We start from the raw sequence: 25020 nt of genomic DNA, 5'->3' as shown, positions 1-25020 counted from the left end.
AGACCCAGAACTGCCCCGCCATATACCGGAGAGACCCAGAACTGCACCGCCATATACCGGAGAGACCCAGAACTGCACCGCCGTATACAGGAGGGACCAATGTACTACTGCACCGCCGTATACAGGAGGGACCGAGAACTGCACCGCCGTATACCGGAGGGACCGAGAACTGCACCGCCGTATACAGGAGGGACCGAGAACTGCACCGCCGTATACCGGAGGGACCGAGAACTGCACCGCCACATACAGGAGGGACCGAGAACTGCACCGCCGTATACCGGAGCGACCGAAAACTGCACCGCCATATAACGATGGTCTGTGCGGTGACATGCACGAGATTTATACAGGAATAGAGCGGTTCCATCTCTCGCAACAGAAATGCAACCTTCTGGAGGGACTCGGCCCCGCACCATCTTACTTGCAGAAGGTATATTGTGGTTCTGGAGGACACGTGTAGACGTCAACGGTGACGCTGATGGACTCTGCGCTGCGGTGACGCTGATGGACTCTGCGCTGCGGTGACGCTGATGGACCCTGTGCTGCGGTGACGCTGATGGACTCTGCGCTGCGGTGACGCTGATGCACTCTGCGCTGCGGCGACGCTGATGGACTCTGCGCTGCGGCGACGCTGATGGACTCTGCGCTGCGGCGATGCTGATGGACTCTGCGCTGCGGCGACGCTGATGGACTCTGCGCTGCGGCGACGCTGATGGACTCTGCGCTGCGGCGATGCTGATGGACTCTGCGCTGCGGCGACGCTGATGGACTCTGCGCTGCGGCGACGCTGATGGACTCTGCGCTGCGGCGACGCTGATGGACTCTGCGCTGCGGCGACGCTGATGGACTCTGCGCTGCGGTGACGCTGATGGACTCTGTGCTGCGGTGATGCTGATGGACTCTGTGCTGCGGGGAGCCCAGGAGCAGCACATAATGGCTCCTCTGCTCCTCTCCGGAGCCGCTCGCTCCACTTCCAGGTGCATCGGGCTAGTGAGCAGAGGCCCCTTGACAGGAGACCTTGATGAATGGGGCCTGCACTGTGTGCGCCGCTGACTCCGTCACAGTCAGTGTGCAGGGGCTGCGGTGCGAGCGCTGTCAATCAACATCGGGGCACAACGGTGCACTGTGCACCTGACCACACAGGGGGCGCCGAAGCCCCTCAGCTGCATATGGAGCGATAACAATGAAATATGTACTGCAAGTGTGACCGTAACACAATCCTTCCACCTATCTGTGGCGGACTACATGCACCAGCCTTCGCCTAATCCTCCATACTCACTGTTTCTTGATGGTCGTCGGAGCGTCTCTACCGCATCTCGCAGGTTCACCGTCCTGGTGGAAAGAAAATAAGAGAAATGAGATGATGATGTAGATCCTCTAAGGACACAAAAAATGCCAGGCGGCATCTCGCCCCCCAGAGGACACCCTGAGGACGTACAGGGCGCTATACACACTCAGAGCTGCCGGGATCTGGCCGTGCATCACCTCGGCGTATGTCGGCTCTCTGACATGGGGCACCGGTGAGACATGGCACATTGTCTGCCAGACCTGTCTGGTGAATGGGCCGTCAGATGGTGAACACAGTACCTCACCACTCGCCTGTGCCGCCGGCCCGTAGCTCGTCGCCCGGTTCTCCCCGTCTCTTCTTTACCCCTTCTTCTTCACTCCAGGCCAGAACTTCCAGGACGACCCGGCCTCTGACGCCCCCTTATGGCGTCACGTGAGTAATGGCGTGCAGTGATGTCCGACATCTCGTTGTGCCAGAAGTCCTGGACAGAAGAAGCCAAAGAGAATCTGCGCAAAGAGGGAAGGAGAAAAGAAGAGGTGCGGAGAACCGGGCGGCAGGACAGGTGAGCGGTGGTTTTATTTTTACCATCTTGTTTATTTTGCTCTGGGGGTCCAGCAAGAGTCCAGGGGATAATAAGGAGCATTCAATTAACAGATAAGAACTTCCCTGCAAAATCTGAGTGATTCCCCAAATTTTATTCCCGCAGATCTGCTCATCTCTATAAGTGACGCTACGAAACATTGTATCAATGGAATTAGAAGATGACATCTTCCCCCACCTTCCTGGAACCTGTAGTTCTTCCACCTGTCTGCAGACTTTCTGTGAATGTTCACAAACCTCCTCAATCAGAAAAATCTATCAAAAGTATATAGTAAAGAGAGGAGGGGAGAGGAGGGGGATGCAGCTGCAGCGCGGAGAACATGGAGGGAGGAGGAGCGACATGGAGGAGACATCTGATTGGTCAAAGTACACAGCAGAGCTCTGACATCACACCAGGAAGATCCCGCACACTCAGCAGACACAGAGAGAAAGTGCAATTACAGAAACTAACGGGGGGGGGGGGACAGAAAAGACCCCAAATCTGCAGATTTCACCTGACATGGGAGGAGTAAGTATTCATTTCAGCTTTACTGTGTAGACAAAGGAGAATATGAATGTGGAGTCAGGTCAACATCATGAACATCGAAAGTGCGGAGAGCGTGTAATCATCTATGTATCGTCCTATGAGATCATGGAGGACGGAGCGTGTGGGCAGCAGCGCCCGAGGGCTCACAGCCAGACGAGAGCGCAGCTCCTGAGGCACAAGTTATGAGCAGGATTGAAAAAAGAGGAAGACGACAAAAGATGCAGAAGTGCAAGAGAATGAGATGTCTGGAGCCCGGTGAGGGTCCATGGCGGTTATTCCAGGGGCCTCCTGGGTTTCACAACTACAGCTCCCAGCATTTTCTGGCAGGAAATATGCTAGGAGTTGTGCATTCGCAATGGCTGGAGAGCATTGTACCTTAATTTGGGATATCAGTGACACTTCGAGCTTCTGACCTGTGCTGAGTTCTGGGTGGAGTTCCTCTTTAAGGCCATGTTCACACGGTCAGTATTTTACATCACTATTTGTAGCCAAAACCAGGAGAGGAACAATGAGAGGAAAAGCAGAATAGAAACAAGTCACCAATTCTGTATTTATCACCCACTCCTGGTTTTGGCTGAGAAATACTGAATGTGTGAACACGGCCTAAGGCGCACTTCTACTTAATCTTCGGCTGAGTGACTTTCTGCCCTGATATTCGCCCGGAGCAGGGCGCGTCCGTCAGGTTATCTACATGGCAGCTCCGCTCACTGGTTTACGAGTCGACTCGCCTTATAATTCCCACCCAATTCTATTATATTGAAGGTGGATACAATGTATCGCGGCACAAGTTCTAATGTAACTGCCTGGAATTGCCACATTCCTCCTTATAAATAGCAGCAAATGATCTGCGACTGCTTTATAGGCCATTATATAAGTTCCATCATATTATTATAAGGCATTATATCATATTATTCAGCCTGAAGTCTCCCGCAGACAGAATTATTAATGCGTGGATCCAGAAGTCACATCAATAACTTGTTATTATTCCATGAAGTATAAATCCATGAGAAAGCAGATGACCGCAACGTTACATGGGTCTTTCCTATAGGGTCTCGCCAGGAAAGCTGCACGGTGTCCGGAGCGGCCGTCACCTCTCCAAATGCTGTAATGTCGGGGGGTCCCCCACTCATGACACCCCAGTACAGGGTGGGAGATCTCTCAGGACACCGGATAGGTATCTCTGGTCCATGCTCTATACATGTCGCTACATTGTAATTTCTGTTTTGAGGGGGGATTTTCTGCACCTTTTATATTTTATAATAAATTAACTAAAAATCTTTTTGGTCGTCCTTTCCCTTCCACTGATTAATTCCACCGCAATCTGTGATTTATGACAACCAGACCCAATAAAACTGACAACGTGTCATTAGGAACCTGCACCACAAGGAGGAAAGCGATTGTGGCAGATTGGGTCAGGAGTTTCTATTTTACTATTCAGGAGTGAATGCAAAAAAAAATAAATATGTAGAAATTTCTGAGTTTTGCCTATGAAGAATGGCCTTGAAATACAAAGCGAATCTGCGCTGTGTGAATGAGGCCCTTTGAGAAGGATCCCAGTAACCTGACAAGTGTTTTCTCAGCTCTTATTGTTTCTTTTCTCTTTTTTTTTTTGTATCTAAGGAACGAAATCTAAGAATATGAAATTCTTCTTCAGGCGTTGCGATTACACCAAAATTGCATCTGATAAACCACATGCCGGTTTGGCGCAGTTTTCGATACAGTTGTAGTTTCATATCTCCTACTACTTTCCTGTCTTCGGCTCAAAAAAAACTGAATAAGAAACACGGCAGTACCATCTTTCCAAAATAACACTATGGAGTCTTATTGCAACTTTTCCTTTTGAAGTTTCCTTGCTACTTTTTTTTTTTTTTTTTTTTGGGGGGGGGGGGGTGAAGGGCGGAAAAAAAATCAGGAGTGGGCAAGCATGAAACAAGAACTGTCAATAAGGAGCTATTACGCCTCCGCGTCACGCCACCTCTTGGTGGAGATCAAGAACTTTGTATGGAGTTGTGGGTATGTTAAAGAAGCCCTCCTCCTCCTCTTCCTCCTCCTCCTCTTCCTCCTCCTCCTCTTCCTCCTCCTCTTCCCCTTCCTCCTCTTCCTCCTCCTCCTCTTTATATATTGCAGTCACCATATTATACAGCGCTGTGCACTTACAATTGCTCATTTTCTACCCAGATAATTCTTCTGTTTTCTCTGCTCTGTGTAGAAACAGGAAGTCTCTTGTCCTTGGATTTATCATTCCCCTCTTCACCTCCTGATCCAGATGTTCCACTCCTCCTCCTGCCAGGGACTTTTGTAGTGATGTAGGATTGTAGTTCTAATGATGACTCATGCAGGGAATATTGACCTCCTGTCTGTACATAGAGCTTAGAAGGATTCAGCTCGTCAGTTTTTAATCCCGTGATGTCATCGACCTAATGGAAAAGAGAACAATTATCTGGGTAGAAAATGAGCAATTGTAAGTGCACAGCGCTGTATAAGATGATGAGTGCAATATATTAAGAGGAAGAAGAGGAAGGCTACGGCTACTTTAATGATAAATTTGGATCCTTTTAGAACTCCACATTCCTATTAAGCAACGTCTAGTGAGGAGCAATCAGGTAATGAATGTGGTGTACAGCATGTATGGCTTTTTGGCTCAATTTGGGATAGTCGTCAGCAATCTAACCCCTTAATGACCAGGCCAAATTAAATCTAACACGTGGTAATAACTCTGGAACGCTTCAATATATTCCATTGATTTTGAGATTGTTTTTTTTTTTTTCGTGACGCATTATACTTTATGATGGTGGTAAATTTAGGTTGATACGTATTGTGTTTATTTATAAAAATATCATAAAATGTGACAAAAAATTTGAAAAAAAATAGCAATTTTCAAAATTTGAATGATTATCCCTTTAATCCCTTTAATCCAGCTAGTCCGACCACACAAAAACATTAATAAATCACATTTCCCTCGTGTCGGCTTTACATCGGCACCATTTGTAAAATGTTCTTTTATTTTGTTAACATTTTAGAAGGTTTAAACAATGGAGCAGTAATTATTTCATTTTTTTTTCAAGGAAATTTACAAAACGTATTTTTATTTTTTTTTAGGGACCTATTTAGTTTTGAAATGACTTTGGGGGTCTTATATACCGGAAATCTCCAAAAGTGAGACCATTTTAAAAACAGCACCCCCACCCCGACTTTCATTTAGTTCATTAACTCTTCAGGTGCTTTTCAGGAATTAATGCAAAATGACATAACAGGAATGAAAAAATGTATTTTTTTTACCACCTAAATTTCGATAACTTGTGAACAGGTCCCTATAGCCGGCAGACTCTAAAGCCGTTATTTGGCTATGAACTACCATGGCAAACATCAGGGACCACCCAATCAAGATCTCAGGGTGCCGATGAGGTTAAAGAGGAAGCCCCCACACTGTTAACCATCTAGATGCTGTAGTCACTATTGACAGCAGTATTTAAAGGGTTAAACGGAAATGGTTGGTGCCAACAAGGATCGTGGCTGATGCAGAAAGTTGTCAGCTATAGTTTTCAGGTGACAGATACAGGATTGTCGCCCATCAGAGAATGCTAGTCTCTTATATCCCAGGTCAGTTTTAAGTCAAATTGACGGTCATTAAGGAGTTAAAACCTATATTGACCTAATAGTTCTCACAGCTGTTGGTTTGGTACAGTTGTATCCAGCGTAGACAATCCTCTGAGATGTAAACCCCCTCCAGACTGATACATTGTAGCAAGCAAGAGAAACTGACATGCTGCGGTCTGGAAAGACGCGTCGCGCGTCTGCGGGTGTAGCACAAAACCGCAACAAATGGGAAGTGACCTCATGTGGGGGGCGTTCCTGCCATCCCATAAGCATCCCATAATCCAGGAAGACGAGAATCCCAGACCATTCCCGTCTACCAGGATCACCTGGGGTGGTATAAACGAATGGACCTGAATGTGGCTTTCATGATTAGTGTGGTAAGCGTCTCTGTGTGTGCGCGTGTTCGCAGGCAGACGTAGGCCGATGTGACACTACTACTTCCATCGGCCTATGTCTGTCCCCTGTCCACTAGCGCCAGCAGGACCAGTTCGATGGGAGCAGCAGTTCCCATCAGCCTGATCTAGCTGTTAAAAGTGCCCCTAATGTGCCCCATAAATTGCCCCCATACATTTATTTTTTTGGGCCCCCATATTTTTTTTTAATTTTTATCCACTTAATTTTTTATTAATTTATTGTCCCCAGTTTTTTTTTTGGTCCCCAATAAATTAAATTAATAAATTTAATTGGTGGCCAGTGGTTACCTAAAAATAAATTAGTTTATACATTACCTGTCCCCGCCGATTGCCACCTAAAATAAAATAAAAAAATACACCTATACTCACCTAGACACCTAATTCCCCGAAGCCATCGATCTCCTGTAATAAAAAATAAAATAACAAACCACAACCTTATCCTTACCCCTCCGTAGTAGTCCACGAGTGTCCCGCGAAGATATCCAGTTTAGAGCAGCCACATAAACTGTGACCGCCCTAAATGAGCGCCGCCGATACAATGATGGGGCCGTAAAGCGTCTCCGTCATTGCATCACGGAGTTCACCGGAGTTCAGGGTACGCTGCTACGGTGATCTCCTTTACATAAATTCCCACGGTACAGCAGGGCCGTAAAGGAGTTCACCGGAGCTGCGCTGAATGAACTCTGGTGACCTCAGTCAGGGGCTCACACTGCCGTGTTCCCGGCAGTGTGAGCTTACAGCAGCCATGACGGCTGTCACATTTCCAGATGTGACAGCTGTGCATGGGAGAGCAGCGCAGGAACGTGGACAGGTAATTATTATTTTTTTTTAGTAAATGAAGAATTTATTAAAATGGTGTGGTTTATTTCAATTAAATAATTTTTCTGTGGTGTCTGTGTGTTTATTTTTTAAATTATTTTTTAACTCTTTGTTGGTTAGTAATGGGGGTGTCTTATAGACGCCCCTCATTACTAACCTCGGCTTCACGCCAGCTGGCGCTGACTTGAACGCCAACACAATTACCCCCTGCCACCGCACCAGGACAGCGTGGAAGAGCAAGGCTAAGCACCAGATTTGGCGCCCAAATATGATGCGCCAAATCTGGGGCGGCTGAGGGCTGATATTATAGCCTGGGAGGGGGCCTATAACCATGGCCCCTTTCTAGGCTATTAATATCAGGTAACAGCTGTTCGCCTAGCCTTTACTGGCTACAATTTATAGGGGGACCCCATGTAATTTTTTTTTGGGGGGTCCCCCTGTAGAATGACCAGTAAAGGCTAAACTAACTGCTGCGGCCTGGTATTAATAGCCTAGAAAGGGGCCATGATTATTGGCTACTTCCCAGACTATAACATCAGCTCTCAATCGTCTGCTTTCCCTCTGCCGGTTATTAAAATTACGTGGGAGCCCACCTAATTTTGACATTTTTAATACATTGAAATTTAAGATTATTGTACAGCGTATGTAAGTTCATTCACTGAAAGCTCCGGCATACGCTGTAGGGCAGTTTCTCACGTCCGCATATCTACGTTACTGCAGGTATGCGTGACCAAGCATACAATGAAACGGTTGTGTGTGTCTCCGGTATGTGTGGAAAATGTCATCACCTCTCGTACCGGAGATTCTGACATGTGAAAGAGACGTAATTGGATATGGGGGGGGGGGGTTGTTGTGGTGTTTGTGTGTGTGCCCATGTACAGTACAGACCAAAAGTTTGGACACACCTTCTCATTTAAAGATTTTTCTGTATTTTCATGACTATGAAAATTGTACATTCACACTGAAGGCATCAAAACTATGAATTACCACATGTGGAATTATATACTTAACAAAAAAGTGTGAAACAGCTGAAAATATGTCTTATATTCTAGTTTCTTCACAGTAGCCACCTTTTGCTTTGATGACTGCTTTGCACACTCTTGGAATTCTTTTGATGAGCTTCAAGAGGTAGTCACCGGAAATGGTTTTCACTTCACAGGTGTGCCCTGTCAGGTTTAATAAGTGGGATTTCTTGCCTTATAAATGGGGTTGGGACCATCAGTTGTGTTGTGCAGAAGTCTGGTGGATACACAGCTGATAGTCCTACTGAATAGACTGTTAGAATTTGTATTATGGCAAGAAAAAAGCAGCTAAGTAAAGAAAAACGAGTGGCCATCATTATTTTAAGAAATGAAGGTCAGTCAGTGCGAAAAATTGGGCAAACTTTGAAAGTGTCCCCAAGTGCAGTTGCAAAAACCATCAAGCGCTACAAAGAAACTGGCTCACATGAGGACTGCCCCAGGAAAGGAAGACCAAGAGTCACCTCTGCTTCTGAGGATAAGTTTACCCGAGTCACCAGCCTCAGAAATCGTAGGTTAACAGCAGCTCAGATTAGAGACCAGGTCAATGCCACACAGAGTTCTAGCAGCAGACACATCTCTTCAACAACTGTTAAGAGGAGACTTTGTGCAGCAGGCCTTCATGGTAAAATAGCTGCTAGGAAACCACTGCTAAGGACAGGCAACAAGCAGAAGAGACTTATTTGGGCTAAAGAACACAAGGAATAGACATTAGACCAGTGGAAATCTGTGCTTTGGTCTGATGAGTCCAAATTTGAGATCTTTGGTTCCAACCACCGTGTCTTTGTGTGACGCAGAAAAGGTGAACGGATGGACTCTACATGCCTGGTTCCCACCGTGAGCATGGAGGAGGAGGTGTGATGGTGTGAGGGGGCTTTGCTGGTGACACTGTTGGGGATTTATTCAAAATTGAAGGCATACTGAACCAGCATGGCTACCACAGCATCTTGCAGCGGCATGCTATTCCATCCGGTTTGCGTTTAGTTGGACCATCATTTATTTTTCAACAGGACAATGACCCCAAACACCTCCAGGCTGTGTAAGGGCTATTTGACCAAGAAGGAGAGTGATGGGGGGCTACGCCAGATGACCTGGCCTCCACAGTCACCAGACCTGAACCCAATCGAGATGGTTTGGGGTGAGCTGGACCGCAGAGTGAAGGCAAAAGGGCCAACAAGTGCTAAGCATCTCTGGGAACTCCTTCAAGATTGTTGGAAGACCATTTCCGGTGACTACCTCTTGAAGCTCATCAAGAGAATGCCAAGAGTGTGCAAAGCAGTCATCAAAGCAAAAGGTGGCTACTGTGAAGAACCTAGAATATAAGACATATTTTCAGTTGTTTCACACTTTTTTGTTAAGTATATAATTCCACATGTGGTAATTCATAGTTTTGATGCCTTTAGTGTAAATGTACAATTTTCATAGTCAAGAAAATACAGAAAAATCTTTAAATGAGAAGTTGTGTCCAAACTTTTGGTCTGTACTGTATATATATATATATATATATATATATATAATGTATATGTATATATATGTTTTTATCTTAATTTCACCCTTTTCGGTTTATTAATTCACTGATGTAATGTTATACATTATAGGTGGAGAAGTATCCTGGAATATGGGACCGGGCCAGCGAACGCTACAGGGATAAACAGTGTAGAAGAGACGCTTGGCCCGCTGTTGTCAGAGAAATTTACCCGCTGTGGGTGGACGCGGACAAAGTGGCCCAAAAACAAGTTTGTAAGTTTTTATTTTTTTTGGATATTTGTACCATTTTGTAATATAGATGTGTAATTTTATTTATGTTTGAAATAAAATACATAATTATTATTTTTTTTTTAATTGCAGAGGAAGATGTTAAAAAAAAGGTGGCGCTCGGTCACTGACCGCCTGATGAAGTCAGAGTCCGGGCGAAGCGGCTCATCGCCCCTCAAAAGAAAGGTCCCTTATGCAGACCAGCTGGCCTTCATTTTGACCAGCAGGAGTTTGCGGAGGTAATTTCACAATAATTAGTTGTAAATGAAATTTCTTTCAACGTTTTTTTCCTTTTTTCTACAGCACTGAAGGCAAAATAAGGGCCCTGACACCTGCGTTACTCGAGGAGACCAGCACGGACCGGGGAGCAGAAGACGATTCAGAGGACTTATTTCTCCTGTCTTCTCCGGATCCTCATGGTGCTGGTCCTTCCGGTTCGCCCGCCGCTGCCTCATCTGCTGCGGGCGTCGCGCCGGGGTCTGCTGCTGATGCTGCTTCGGCTTCTGGCGCTGATGGTAGCTCTGCTGGGGGTGCGTCTAGGCCAACTGGGATGGGGGCTGTTTCTGCCCGTGCTGTGGGATTGAGAAGGGCGGCAAATAAAGAGGCAAAGAGGGTGGGAGTAGTGCACTTGAAGCCCTCACTACTCGCACCCTCAATCTTATGGACAGGGTCCACAAAGAAGATGACCTTGATAAATTTGGGTTATCTATAGCAGGCGCCTAAGATCCATGCCACGGGACAAGCAGAACCGGTACATGACAGCAGCCAACGCTCTGGTCATGGCAATTGATGCACCATCGCCTATGCCCTCGGCACCAGCCCTAATAACTGGGATCTTTAATCTGTTTTATCCCAGTGGGCCTCCACCACCAGCAGCTGCAATCCAGCGCTTTGGGCAGGTAGCGGCATACCGACCCGAACCTTCAGAGGCTCATGGAAGTTACGGTCGCCCACCAGCCCCAGGAGCATCTTCTCATCATCCTGGTCCATCTCCCAACACCAGCTTCTCCCAGGACATGTTTCCAGGGTATGACTACGAGCCGGACTTCCATCAATTTCAGTAAAATTACTTACCCCTGTCACCAATTTTGGGCCATAAAAAATACAGACAGCACCTGTAGGTCGTTATATACACCATTTTTTTTTAAAAAAGACTGAATGCGTTCAAAAACCCCTTTTCTTATAGTCATCTACACCAGGCTTCAGGCGTAGGGGACTGTAAGAAAAGGTGTTTAGTTTTATATACAGGTGCTGCCCGTACTTTATGGCCCAAAACTTTTGACAGGTCGGCCTATGAAACAGTGGTTTTTTGGGACATTGATAAGTTATGGATAATGTTTGTCCGAAAGTTTTGTAATTTTTTTTGTTACAAGTTTTTTGCCCCCCCCCGGTTTATATACTTATATTATTTATACAAATAAATTAATATTTAAAACATTTGTGTCCATTTTTACTTAAAGTAAAATTTAGAGTATATACTTAATTATAGTATATCTGCTTAGGTGGTGTCATTGAAAAATTTCATCTAAAAAAAAAAATGGACCCCTGATCTGCACTGACCTGAGCGCAGGTCAGGGGACCGCTACATTTTTCCAAGTTATTCTGCTACTGTACGTGTGTGGTCGTCTGTATGTAGGTGATTGGAATTTAAAAAAAAAAAATTAGTTAATTTTGCAGACTTTTGACAACAAAGGGATGAATACTCTCAACATTGTTCTTTGCTAGTTCTGCTCACAGCACAAGCAAATGACAATGGTGAGTGATGACTTTAGCAGCCAGTACTTTGGAAGAGCGCTCTAGTAGTACCGCCGATCCCCAGGCGCCGGTTCGAATATCTCAGGGTTTTTTTGGGTCAAGTAGCTGAAATATCTTCACGGGTGATAAACTGGAAAACCATCTTGTGACCACTACTTCTGACTGAGCATAATCAGAGGTAGGCGTCACAATGCAAGTGTATGATAGTTACGTTCTACCATTGTTGTGGCTGTCATAGACTTACATACACTTATGCGTAGACGTATGGTCATAAAGCAACACGTAGAAGGCGATAATCGAATAACTGATAGAGACAAGATTGAAAATTAAACCAAATTTATTTATTATTTAAAAAGGTTTTTGCAATTTTGTAAAAAATAACTTTTCTTGAAGTTCTTCTTTTATTGGGCATCAGATCTTCTCTGCTGGTCAGGCTGCACACCACCGACCTAGGAGTACTGCCAGTGCACGGCACCTTCTGGACTCATGAAGTAGTCAGCGAAGGTTTCTCGCACCCTGCCACCTGAGTTGGAGCCTTCCCGGAGCCAAGTTGACCACTGGAATTAATTCTGACAGCTGCGACTCCTCATCTTGCTCTGTGCTGCATTCACGAGCATAGTTGTGGAGTACACAGCATGCCTTAATGACAGTGTCAACTGCCTCCGGATCCAACTGGATGGCTGTGTGAAAGATCCTCCACTGACTACACGATTCCACATATCTGCGTGCGCGACTCAGCCGATAATTAAAAATCCTCCGCCGGTCATTCAGTGCCCTTCGTGGGTATGGGCGCAGAAGGTTGGTCATTAAGGGAAATGCCTCATCCGATACCATCACAAAGGGAACTGGATGTGTGGAACCCGGCAAAGGTCTTGGGGCTGGGAGCGTTTCGCCGTCTTGAAGAATTTGCAGCCCAATCTGTGATGATCGAAACACCCGAGAGTCCCCAGTACTGCTATAAGTACCAACGTCGATGGCAACAAATTTGTAATGTGCATCAGCCACCGCCATCGGGACCACAGAAAAATACTTCTTATAATTAAAGAAGCGTGATCCTGATCGTGGTGGCTGCTGAACTCTCACATGTTTGCCATCGACAGCACCTATGCAGTTGGGGAAATTGCTGCTGAACTCTCACATGTTTGCCATCGACAGCACCTATGCAGTTGGGGAAATTGGCCAGAGTTTGAAAGCCTGCTGCGACCTGCAGCCAAGTCTCCTCGGTTGGGGAAGGCATCACGATGGGCTGCAACTTCTGCCAGATGACGCTACATGTGCACCTCACAATCCTGGAAATGGTGGATTTACCAACCCTAAATTGGAGGTGCAGTTATGTATAGCTCTCTCCTGTGGCCCAAAAACCTGAAAAGGAAAAATATAAAATTAGAAAAGACAGAAAAAAAGAAAAGAAATACAAGACACCATTATAATGCCATAATTACTATGGGGAAAAAAAATATGGACTTATTACAAAATACTATTCCAGCACTGAGCGCACATTTTTTGTTGTTGTTTGGTTGGATATTTGCTAGGTGTTTTTTTGGCATTTGTTAGCTCATGAGTTCACACATATGTATTCAGTTGTCATTGTGTTTGCCTCCATTGTTTGCTCTTCAGGTCACACATATCAATTCTATTCAGTGACCTTATCACTATGACCTTGCTATGACCCAGTAAATCTTATGTACCCGAAAATATTAGACACAGAGAAGCCTTCACCAGAGGCTGACTCACCAAGGTAAACCTAAAGGGAGGGGTGAGCTGTTGTGCCCATTCATGGGTGGTGGAACTACTGATCCCAGTTTGAAAAGACAGGGAGTGGATAATTGTCTGTAGGACAGATTTTTTATTTTAAATTTACCAATGTTGGAAAGAATACAACAAATTACATAGTTAATGTTCCTATGTGATTATTAATACAAAACCGCACATCTTTAGGGCTCTTTCACACATCTGTTTCTCCGGTACGAGTGGTGACAGTTTCCAGACGTAATGATTGTTATTATTTCATTCTTGATTTTACAGGTGGGATCACACTACTAACCCCCTCATCATGGTGCCTGCTGGTGCTGATCAAAGCGCCGGCAGAGAGCCATGATGAGGGCAGCGTTCAGCAATGACTACAGGTAATAGCGATAATTGTACTGCCGACTCCCAGAAGTCCGTCCATGTGATCCAGGTGCGGCACACGACCACAACACGTAAAATACACACAGGCACGCGGGGCACGGATACCTCTGGTACGTACGGTGCTGGAGATATCTCTACGTGTGAAACCAGCCATACAGTCAGTATTCCGTCAGTATTTTTCTTAAAGAGTGTGAGTCAAAACCAGGAGTGGATGATAAATGCAGAATTGGTGACGGGTTTCTATTTAATTTCTCGCATTGTTCCTCACGTGGTTTAGTATCCAACTCCACAGCAAATATAGTGTCCGAATACTGAGAAAATACTTTCAGTGGGGACGAGGCAGCATATGTTGATTACGTTAAAAAATATATATAAACTGCTCAAAAAAATAAAGGGAACACTGAAATCCCCCCTCCTAGATCTGAATGGATGAAATCTCCTCATTGAATACTTTGTTCTGTAGAAGCTGAATGTGCTGACAACAAAATCACCCAAAAATCATCAATGGAAATCACATTTATTAACTAATGGAGGCCTGGATGTGGAGTCACCCCCAAAATTAAAGTGGAAAAACACACTACAGGCCGATCCAACTGTGATGTAATGTCCTTAAAACAAGTCACAATGAGGCTGAGTATTGTGTGTGGCCTCCACGTGCCTGTATGACCTCCCTACAACGCCTGGGCATGCTCCTGATGAGGCTGAGTATTGTGTGTGGCCTCCACGTGCCTGTATGACCTCCCTACAACGCCTGGGCATGCTCCTGATGAGGCTGAGTATTGTGTGTGGCCTCCACGTGCCTGTATGACCTCCCTACAACGCCTGGGCATGCTCCTGATGAGGCTGAGTATTGTGTGTGGCCTCCACGTGCCTGTATGACCTCCCTAAAACGCCTGGGCATGCTCCTGATGAGGCTGAGTATTGAGTGTGGCCTCCACGTGTCTGTATGACCTCCCTACAACGCCTGGGCATGCTCCTGATGAGGCTGAGTATTGTGTGCGGCCTCCACGTGCATGTATGACCTCCCTACAACGCCTGGGCATGCTCCTGATGAGGCTGAGTATTGTGTGTGGCCTCCACGTGCCTGTATGACCTCCCTACAACGCCTGGGCATGCTCCTGATGAGGCTCAGTATTGTGTGTGGCCTCCACGTGCCTGTATGACATCCCTACAACGCCTGGGCATGCTCCTGATGAGGCTGAGTATTGTGTGTGGCCTCCACGTGCCTGTATGACATCCCTACAACGCCTGGGCATGCTCCTGATGAGGCTGAGTATTGTGTGCGGCCTCCACGTGCCTGTATGACCTCCCTACAACGCCTGGGCATGCTCCTGATGAGGCTGAGTATTGTATGTGGCCTCCACGTGCCTGTATGACCTCCCTACAACGCCTGGGCATGCTCCTGATGAGGCTGAGTATTGTGTGCGGCCTCCACGTGCCTGTATGACATCCCTACAACGCCTGGGCATGCTCCTGATGAGGCTGAGTATTGTGTGTGGCCTCCACGTGCCTGTATGACCTCCCTACAACGCCTGGGCATGCTCCTGATGAGGCTGAGTATTGTATGTGGCCTCCACGTGCCTGTATGACCTCCCTACAACGCCTGGGCATGCTCCTGATGAGGCTGAGTATTGTATGTGGCCTCCACGTGCCTGTATGACCTCCCTACAACGCCCGGGCATGCTCCTGATGAGGTTGAGTATTGTGTGTGGCTTCCACGTGCCTGTATGACCTCCCTACAACGCCTGGGCATGCTACTGATGAGGCTGAGTATTGTGTGTGGCCTCCACGTGCCTGTATGACCTCCCTACAACGCCTGGGCATGCTCCTGATGAGGCTGAGTATTGTGTGTGGCCTCCGCGTGCCTGTATGACCTCCCTACAACGCCTGGGCATGCTCCTGATGAGGCTGAGTATTGTGTGTGGCCTCCGCATGCCTGTATGACCTCCCTACAACGCCTGGGCATGCTCCTGATGAGGCTGAGTATTGTGTGTGGCCTCCACGTGCCTGTATGACCTCCCTACAATGCCTGGGCATGCTCCTGATGAGGCTGAGTATTGTATGTGGCCTCCACGTGCCTGTATGACCTCCCTACAACGCCTGGGCATGCTCCTGATGAGGCTGAGTATTGTATGTGGCCTCCACGTGCCTGTATGACCTCCCTACAACGCCTGGGCATACTCCTGATGAGGCTGAGTATTGTGTGCGGCCTCCACGTGCCTGTATGACCTCCCTACAACGCCTGGGCATGCTCCTGATGTGGCTGAGTATTGTGTGTGGCCTCCACGTGCCTGTATGACCTCCCTACAACGCCTGGGCATGCTCCTGATGAGGCTGAGTATTGTGTGTGGCCTCCACGTGCCTGTATGACCTCCCTACAATGCCTGGGCATGCTCCTGATGAGGCTGAGTATTGTGTGTGGCCTCCACGTGCCTGTATGACCTCCCTACAATGCCTGGGCATGCTCCTGATGAGGCTCAGTATTGTGTGCGGCCTCCACGTGCCTGTATGACCTCCCTACAATGGGTGGGCATGTTCCTGATGAGGCTCAGTATTGTGTGTGGTCTCCACGTGCCTGTATGACCTCCCTACAACGCCTGGGCATGCTCCTGATGAGGCTGAGTATTGTATGTGGCCTCCACGTGCCTGTATGACCTCCCTACAACGCCCGGGCATGCTCCTGATGAGGTTGAGTATTGTGTGTGGCCTCCACGTGCCTGTATGACCTCCCTACAACGCCTGGGCATGCTCCTGATGAGGCTGAGTATTGTGTGTGGCCTCCACGTGCCTGTATGACCTCCCTACAACGCCTGGGCATGCTCCTGATGAGGCTGAGTATTGTGTGTGGCCTCCACGTGTCTGTATGACCTCCCTACAACGCCTGGGCATGCTCCTGATGAGGCTGAGTATTGTGTGTGGCCTCCGCATGCCTGTATGACCTCCCTACAACGCCTGGGCATGCTCCTGATGAGGCTGAGTATTGTGTGTGGCCTCCACGTGCCTGTATGACCTCCCTACAATGCCTGGGCATGCTCCTGATGAGGCTGAGTATTGTATGTGGCCTCCACGTGCCTGTATGACCTCCCTACAACGCCTGGGCATGCTCCTGATGAGGCTGAGTATTGTGTGCGGCCTCCACGTGCATGTATGACCTCCCTACAACGCCTGGGCATGCTCCTGATGAGGCTGAGTATTGTATGTGGCCTCCACGTGCCTGTATGACCTCCCTACAACGCCTGGGCATGCTCCTGATGAGGCTGAGTATTGTGTGCGGCCTCCACGTGCCTGTATGACCTCCCTACAACGCCTGGGCATGCTCCTGATGAGGCTGAGTATTGTGTGTGGCCTCCACGTGCCTGTATGACCTCCCTACAACGCCTGGGCATGCTCCTGATGAGGCTGAGTATTGTGTGTGGCCTCCACGTGCCTGTATGACCTCCCTACAATGCCTGGGCATGCTCCTGATGAGGCTGAGTATTGTGTGTGGCCTCCACGTGCCTGTATGACCTCCCTACAACGCCTGGGCATGCTCCTGATGAGGCTGAGTATTGTGTGCGGCCTCCACGTGCCTGTATGACCCCCCTACAACGCCTGGGCATGCTCCTGATGAGGCTCAGTATTGTGTGTGGCCTCCACGTGCCTGTATGACCTCCCTACAACGCCTGGGCATGCTCCTGATGAGGCTCAGTATTGTGTGTGGCCTCCACGTGCCTGTATGACCTCCCTACAATGCCTGGGCATGCTCCTGATGAGGCTGAGTATTGTGTGTGGCCTCAACGTGCCTGTATGACCTCCCTACAACGCCTGGGCATGCTCCTGATGAGGATCAGTATTGTGTGTGGCCTCCACGTGCCTGTATGACCTCCCTACAACGCCTGAGCATGCTCCTGATGAGGCTGAGTATTGTGTATGGCCTACACGTGCCTGTATGACCTCCCTACAACGCCCGGGCATGCTCCTGATGAGGCTGAGTATTGTGTGTGGCCTCCACGTGCCTGTATGACCTCCCTACAATGCCTGGGCATGCTCCTGATGAGGCTGAGTATTGTGTGTGGACTCCACGTGCCTGTATGACCTCCCTACAACGCCTGGGCATGCTCCTGATGAGGCTCAGTATTGTGTGTGGCCTCCACGTGCCTGTATGACCTCCCTACAACGCCTGGGCATGCTCCTGATGAGGCTGAGTATTGTGTATGGCCTCCACGTGCCTGTATGACCTCCCTACAACGCCCGGGCATGCTCCTGATGAGGCTGAGTATTGTGTGTGGCCTCCACGTGCCTGTATGACCTCCCTACAATGCCTGGGTATGCTCCTGATGAGGCTCAGTATTGTGTGCGGCCTCCACGTGCCTGTATGACCTCCCTACAATGGGTGGGCATGCTCCTGATGAGGCTCAGTATTGTGTGTGGTCTCCACGTGCCTGTATGACCTCCCTACAACGCCTGGGCATGCTCCTGATGAGGCTGAGTATTGTATGTGGCCTCCACGTGCCTGTATGACCTCCCTACAACGCCCGGGCATGCTCCTGATGAGGTTGAGTATTGTGTGTGGCTTCCACGTGCCTGTATGACCTCCCTACAACGCCTGGGCATGCTCCTGATGAGGCTGAGTATTGTATGTGGCCTCCACGTGCCTGTATGACCTCCCTACAACGCCTGGGCATGCTCCTGATGAGGCTGAGCATTGTGTGCGGCCTCCACGTGCCTGTATGACCTCCCTACAACGCCTGGGCATGCTCCTGATGAGGCTGAGTATTGTGTGTGGCCTCCACGTGCCTGTATGACCTCCCTACAACGCCTGGGCATGCTCCTGATGAGGCTGAGTATTGTGTGTGGCCTCCACGTGCCTGTATGACCTCCCTACAATGCCTGGGCATGCTCCTGATGAGGCTGAGTATTGTGTGTGGCCTCCACGTGCCTGTATGACCTCCCTACAACGCCTGGGCATGCTCCTGATGAGGCTGAGTATTGTGTGCGGCCTCCACGTGCCTGTATGACCCCCCTACAACGCCTGGGCATGCTCCTGATGAGGCTCAGTATTGTGTGTGGCCTCCACGTGCCTGTATGACCTCCCTACAACGCCTGGGCATGCTCCTGATGAGGCTCAGTATTGTGTGTGGCCTCCACGTGCCTGTATGACCTCCCTACAATGCCTGGGCATGCTCCTGATGAGGCTGAGTATTGTGTGTGGCCTCAACGTGCCTGTATGACCTCCCTACAACGCCTGGGCATGCTCCTGATGAGGCTGAGTATTGTGTATGGCCTACACGTGCCTGTATGACCTCCCTACAGCGCCCGGGCATGCTCCTGATGAGGCTGAGTATTGTGTGTGGCCTCCACGTGCCTGTATGACCTCCCTACAATGCCTGGGCATGCTCCTGATGAGGCTGAGTATTGTGTGTGGACTCCACGTGCCTGTATGACCTCCCTACAACGCCTGGGCATGCTCCTGATGAGGCTGAGTATTGTGTATGGCCTACACGTGCCTGTATGACCTCCCTACAACGCCCGGGCATGCTCCTGATGAGGCTGAGTATTGTGTGTGGCCTCCACGTGCCTGTATGACCTCCCTACAATGCCTGGGCATGCTCCTGATGAGGCTGAGTATTGTGTGTGGACTCCACGTGCCTGTATGACCTCCCTACAACGCCTGGGCATGCTCCTGATGAGGCTCAGTATTGTGTGTGGCCTCCACGTGCCTGTATGACCTCCCTACAACGCCTGGGCATGCTCCTGATGAGGCTGAGTATTGTGTATGGCCTCCACGTGCCTGTATGACCTCCCTACAACGCCCGGGCATGCTCCTGATGAGGCTGAGTATTGTGTGTGGCCTCCACGTGCCTGTATGACCTCCCTACAATGCCTGGGTATGCTCCTGATGAGGCTCAGTATTGTGTGCGGCCTCCACGTGCCTGTATGACCTCCCTACAATGGGTGGGCATGCTCCTGATGAGGCTCAGTATTGTGTGTGGTCTCCACGTGCCTGTATGACCTCCCTACAACGCCTGGGCATGCTCCTGATGAGGCTGAGTATTGTATGTGGCCTCCACGTGCCTGTATGACCTCCCTACAACGCCCGGGCATGCTCCTGATGAGGTTGAGTATTGTGTGTGGCTTCCACGTGCCTGTATGACCTCCCTACAACGCCTGGGCATGCTCCTGATGAGGCTGAGTATTGTGTGTGGCCTCCACGTGCCTATATGACCTCCCTACAACGCCTGGGCATGCTCCTGATGAGGCTGAGTATTGTGTGTGGCCTCCGCGTGCCTGTATGACCTCCCTACAACGCCTGGGCATGCTCCTGATGAGGCTGAGTATTGTGTGTGGCCTCCGCATGCCTGTATGACCTCCCTACAACGCCTGGGCATGCTCCTGATGAGGCTGAGTATTGTGTGTGGCCTCCACGTGCCTGCATGACCTCCCTACAACGCCTGGGCATGCTCCTGATGAGGCTCAGTATTGTGTGTGGCCTCCACGTGCCTGTATGACATCCCTACAACGCCTGGGCATGCTCCTGATGAGGCTGAGTATTGTGTGTGGCCTCCACGTGCCTGTATGACATCCCTACAACGCCTGGGCATGCTCCTGATGAGGCTGAGTATTGTGTGCGGCCTCCACGTGCCTGTATGACCTCCCTACAACGCCTGGGCATGCTCCTGATGAGGCTGAGTATTGTATGTGGCCTCCACGTGCCTGTATGACCTCCCTACAACGCCTGGGCATGCTCCTGATGAGGCTGAGTATTGTGTGCGGCCTCCACGTGCCTGTATGACATCCCTACAACGCCTGGGCATGCTCCTGATGAGGCTGAGTATTGTGTGTGGCCTCCACGTGCCTGTATGACCTCCCTACAACGCCTGGGCATGCTCCTGATGAGGCTGAGTATTGTATGTGGCCTCCACGTGCCTGTATGACCTCCCTACAACGCCTGGGCATGCTCCTGATGAGGCTGAGTATTGTATGTGGCCTCCACGTGCCTGTATGACCTCCCTACAACGCCCGGGCATGCTCCTGATGAGGTTGAGTATTGTGTGCGGCTTCCACGTGCCTGTATGACCTCCCTACAACGCCTGGGCATGCTACTGATGAGGCTGAGTATTGTGTGTGGCCTCCACGTGCCTGTATGACCTCCCTACAACGCCTGGGCATGCTCCTGATGAGGCTGAGTATTGTGTGTGGCCTCCGCGTGCCTGTATGACCTCCCTACAACGCCTGGGCATGCTCCTGATGAGGCTGAGTATTGTGTGTGGCCTCCGCATGCCTGTATGACCTCCCTACAACGCCTGGGCATGCTCCTGATGAGGCTGAGTATTGTGTGTGGCCTCCACGTGCCTGTATGACCTCCCTACAATGCCTGGGCATGCTCCTGATGAGGCTGAGTATTGTATGTGGCCTCCACGTGCCTGTATGACCTCCCTACAACGCCTGGGCATGCTCCTGATGAGGCTGAGTATTGTATGTGGCCTCCACGTGCCTGTATGACCTCCCTACAACGCCTGGGCATACTCCTGATGAGGCTGAGTATTGTGTGCGGCCTCCACGTGCCTGTATGACCTCCCTACAACGCCTGGGCATGCTCCTGATGAGGCTGAGTATTGTGTGTGGCCTCCACGTGCCTGTATGACCTCCCTACAACGCCTGGGCATGCTCCTGATGAGGCTGAGTATTGTGTGTGGCCTCCACGTGCCTGTATGACCTCCCTACAATGCCTGGGCATGCTCCTGATGAGGCTGAGTATTGTGTGTGGCCTCCACGTGCCTGTATGACCTCCCTACAATGCCTGGGCATGCTCCTGATGAGGCTCAGTATTGTGTGCGGCCTCCACGTGCCTGTATGACCTCCCTACAATGGGTGGGCATGTTCCTGATGAGGCTCAGTATTGTGTGTGGTCTCCACGTGCCTGTATGACCTCCCTACAACGCCTGGGCATGCTCCTGATGAGGCTGAGTATTGTATGTGGCCTCCACGTGCCTGTATGACCTCCCTACAACGCCCGGGCATGCTCCTGATGAGGTTGAGTATTGTGTGTGGCCTCCACGTGCCTGTATGACCTCCCTACAACGCCTGGGCATGCTCCTGATGAGGCTGAGTATTGTGTGTGGCCTCCACGTGCCTGTATGACCTCCCTACAACGCCTGGGCATGCTCCTGATGAGGCTGAGTATTGTGTGTGGCCTCCACGTGTCTGTATGACCTCCCTACAACGCCTGGGCATGCTCCTGATGAGGCTGAGTATTGTGTGTGGCCTCCGCATGCCTGTATGACCTCCCTACAACGCCTGGGCATGCTCCTGATGAGGCTGAGTATTGTGTGTGGCCTCCACGTGCCTGTATGACCTCCCTACAATGCCTGGGCATGCTCCTGATGAGGCTGAGTATTGTATGTGGCCTCCACGTGCCTGTATGACCTCCCTACAACGCCTGGGCATGCTCCTGATGAGGCTGAGTATTGTGTGCGGCCTCCACGTGCATGTATGACCTCCCTACAACGCCTGGGCATGCTCCTGATGAGGCTGAGTATTGTATGTGGCCTCCACGTGCCTGTATGACCTCCCTACAACGCCTGGGCATGCTCCTGATGAGGCTGAGTATTGTGTGCGGCCTCCACGTGCCTGTATGACCTCCCTACAACGCCTGGGCATGCTCCTGATGAGGCTGAGTATTGTGTGTGGCCTCCACGTGCCTGTATGACCTCCCTACAACGCCTGGGCATGCTCCTGATGAGGCTGAGTATTGTGTGTGGCCTCCACGTGCCTGTATGACCTCCCTACAATGCCTGGGCATGCTCCTGATGAGGCTGAGTATTGTGTGTGGCCTCCACGTGCCTGTATGACCTCCCTACAACGCCTGGGCATGCTCCTGATGAGGCTGAGTATTGTGTGCGGCCTCCACGTGCCTGTATGACCCCCCTACAACGCCTGGGCATGCTCCTGATGAGGCTCAGTATTGTGTGTGGCCTCCACGTGCCTGTATGACCTCCCTACAACGCCTGGGCATGCTCCTGATGAGGCTCAGTATTGTGTGTGGCCTCCACGTGCCTGTATGACCTCCCTACAATGCCTGGGCATGCTCCTGATGAGGCTGAGTATTGTGTGTGGCCTCAACGTGCCTGTATGACCTCCCTACAACGCCTGGGCATGCTCCTGATGAGGATCAGTATTGTGTGTGGCCTCCACGTGCCTGTATGACCTCCCTACAACGCCTGAGCATGCTCCTGATGAGGCTGAGTATTGTGTATGGCCTACACGTGCCTGTATGACCTCCCTACAACGCCCGGGCATGCTCCTGATGAGGCTGAGTATTGTGTGTGGCCTCCACGTGCCTGTATGACCTCCCTACAATGCCTGGGCATGCTCCTGATGAGGCTGAGTATTGTGTGTGGACTCCACGTGCCTGTATGACCTCCCTACAACGCCTGGGCATGCTCCTGATGAGGCTCAGTATTGTGTGTGGCCTCCACGTGCCTGTATGACCTCCCTACAACGCCTGGGCATGCTCCTGATGAGGCTGAGTATTGTGTATGGCCTCCACGTGCCTGTATGACCTCCCTACAACGCCCGGGCATGCTCCTGATGAGGCTGAGTATTGTGTGTGGCCTCCACGTGCCTGTATGACCTCCCTACAATGCCTGGGTATGCTCCTGATGAGGCTCAGTATTGTGTGCGGCCTCCACGTGCCTGTATGACCTCCCTACAATGGGTGGGCATGCTCCTGATGAGGCTCAGTATTGTGTGTGGTCTCCACGTGCCTGTATGACCTCCCTACAACGCCTGGGCATGCTCCTGATGAGGCTGAGTATTGTATGTGGCCTCCACGTGCCTGTATGACCTCCCTACAACGCCCGGGCATGCTCCTGATGAGGTTGAGTATTGTGTGTGGCTTCCACGTGCCTGTATGACCTCCCTACAACGCCTGGGCATGCTCCTGATGAGGCTGAGTATTGTATGTGGCCTCCACGTGCCTGTATGACCTCCCTACAACGCCTGGGCATGCTCCTGATGAGGCTGAGCATTGTGTGCGGCCTCCACGTGCCTGTATGACCTCCCTACAACGCCTGGGCATGCTCCTGATGAGGCTGAGTATTGTGTGTGGCCTCCACGTGCCTGTATGACCTCCCTACAACGCCTGGGCATGCTCCTGATGAGGCTGAGTATTGTGTGTGGCCTCCACGTGCCTGTATGACCTCCCTACAATGCCTGGGCATGCTCCTGATGAGGCTGAGTATTGTGTGTGGCCTCCACGTGCCTGTATGACCTCCCTACAACGCCTGGGCATGCTCCTGATGAGGCTGAGTATTGTGTGCGGCCTCCACGTGCCTGTATGACCCCCCTACAACGCCTGGGCATGCTCCTGATGAGGCTCAGTATTGTGTGTGGCCTCCACGTGCCTGTATGACCTCCCTACAACGCCTGGGCATGCTCCTGATGAGGCTCAGTATTGTGTGTGGCCTCCACGTGCCTGTATGACCTCCCTACAATGCCTGGGCATGCTCCTGATGAGGCTGAGTATTGTGTGTGGCCTCAACGTGCCTGTATGACCTCCCTACAACGCCTGGGCATGCTCCTGATGAGGCTGAGTATTGTGTATGGCCTACACGTGCCTGTATGACCTCCCTACAGCGCCCGGGCATGCTCCTGATGAGGCTGAGTATTGTGTGTGGCCTCCACGTGCCTGTATGACCTCCCTACAATGCCTGGGCATGCTCCTGATGAGGCTGAGTATTGTGTGTGGACTCCACGTGCCTGTATGACCTCCCTACAACGCCTGGGCATGCTCCTGATGAGGCTGAGTATTGTGTATGGCCTACACGTGCCTGTATGACCTCCCTACAACGCCCGGGCATGCTCCTGATGAGGCTGAGTATTGTGTGTGGCCTCCACGTGCCTGTATGACCTCCCTACAATGCCTGGGCATGCTCCTGATGAGGCTGAGTATTGTGTGTGGACTCCACGTGCCTGTATGACCTCCCTACAACGCCTGGGCATGCTCCTGATGAGGCTCAGTATTGTGTGTGGCCTCCACGTGCCTGTATGACCTCCCTACAACGCCTGGGCATGCTCCTGATGAGGCTGAGTATTGTGTATGGCCTCCACGTGCCTGTATGACCTCCCTACAACGCCCGG

General features: G+C 50.3%; 1 protein-coding gene and 1 long non-coding RNA gene across 10 annotated transcripts in view; one reads left to right on the top strand and one right to left on the bottom strand.

Moving 5' to 3' along the window:
- The window catches only part of LOC141172848 (uncharacterized), an 86889-nt gene extending 75762 nt beyond the window's left edge, over window positions 1-11127 (top strand). The window contains exons 2-3 of the long non-coding RNA XR_012252542.1: window positions 9858-9999; window positions 10108-11127. This is a non-coding gene — a long non-coding RNA (uncharacterized lncRNA). The remainder of the gene's footprint in view (window positions 1-9857; window positions 10000-10107) is intronic.
- The window catches only part of LOC141172846 (CMP-N-acetylneuraminate-beta-galactosamide-alpha-2,3-sialyltransferase 4-like), a 479971-nt gene that overhangs the window by 315894 nt on the left and 139057 nt on the right, over window positions 1-25020 (bottom strand). For 2 of the 9 annotated variants that reach the window (XM_073657416.1, XM_073657422.1), the window contains exons 2-4: window positions 4569-4828; window positions 1585-1791; window positions 1277-1329 (exon numbers count right to left, since the gene is read on the bottom strand). The gene's annotated coding sequence lies outside the window, so the exon portion shown is untranslated. The remainder of the gene's footprint in view (window positions 1-1276; window positions 1330-1584; window positions 1792-4568; window positions 4829-25020) is intronic. The other 7 variants (XM_073657414.1, XM_073657421.1, XM_073657417.1 and 4 more) reach the window with 4 other exon arrangements.

This window comes from Phyllobates terribilis, unplaced genomic scaffold (assembly GCF_046119375.1).
Source record: "Phyllobates terribilis strain yellow unplaced genomic scaffold, ASM4611937v1 Scaffold_12__6_contigs__length_324123572, whole genome shotgun sequence".
NCBI lineage: Eukaryota > Metazoa > Chordata > Amphibia > Anura > Dendrobatidae > Phyllobates > Phyllobates terribilis.
This window is presented reverse-complemented; position numbering and strand designations above follow the sequence as displayed.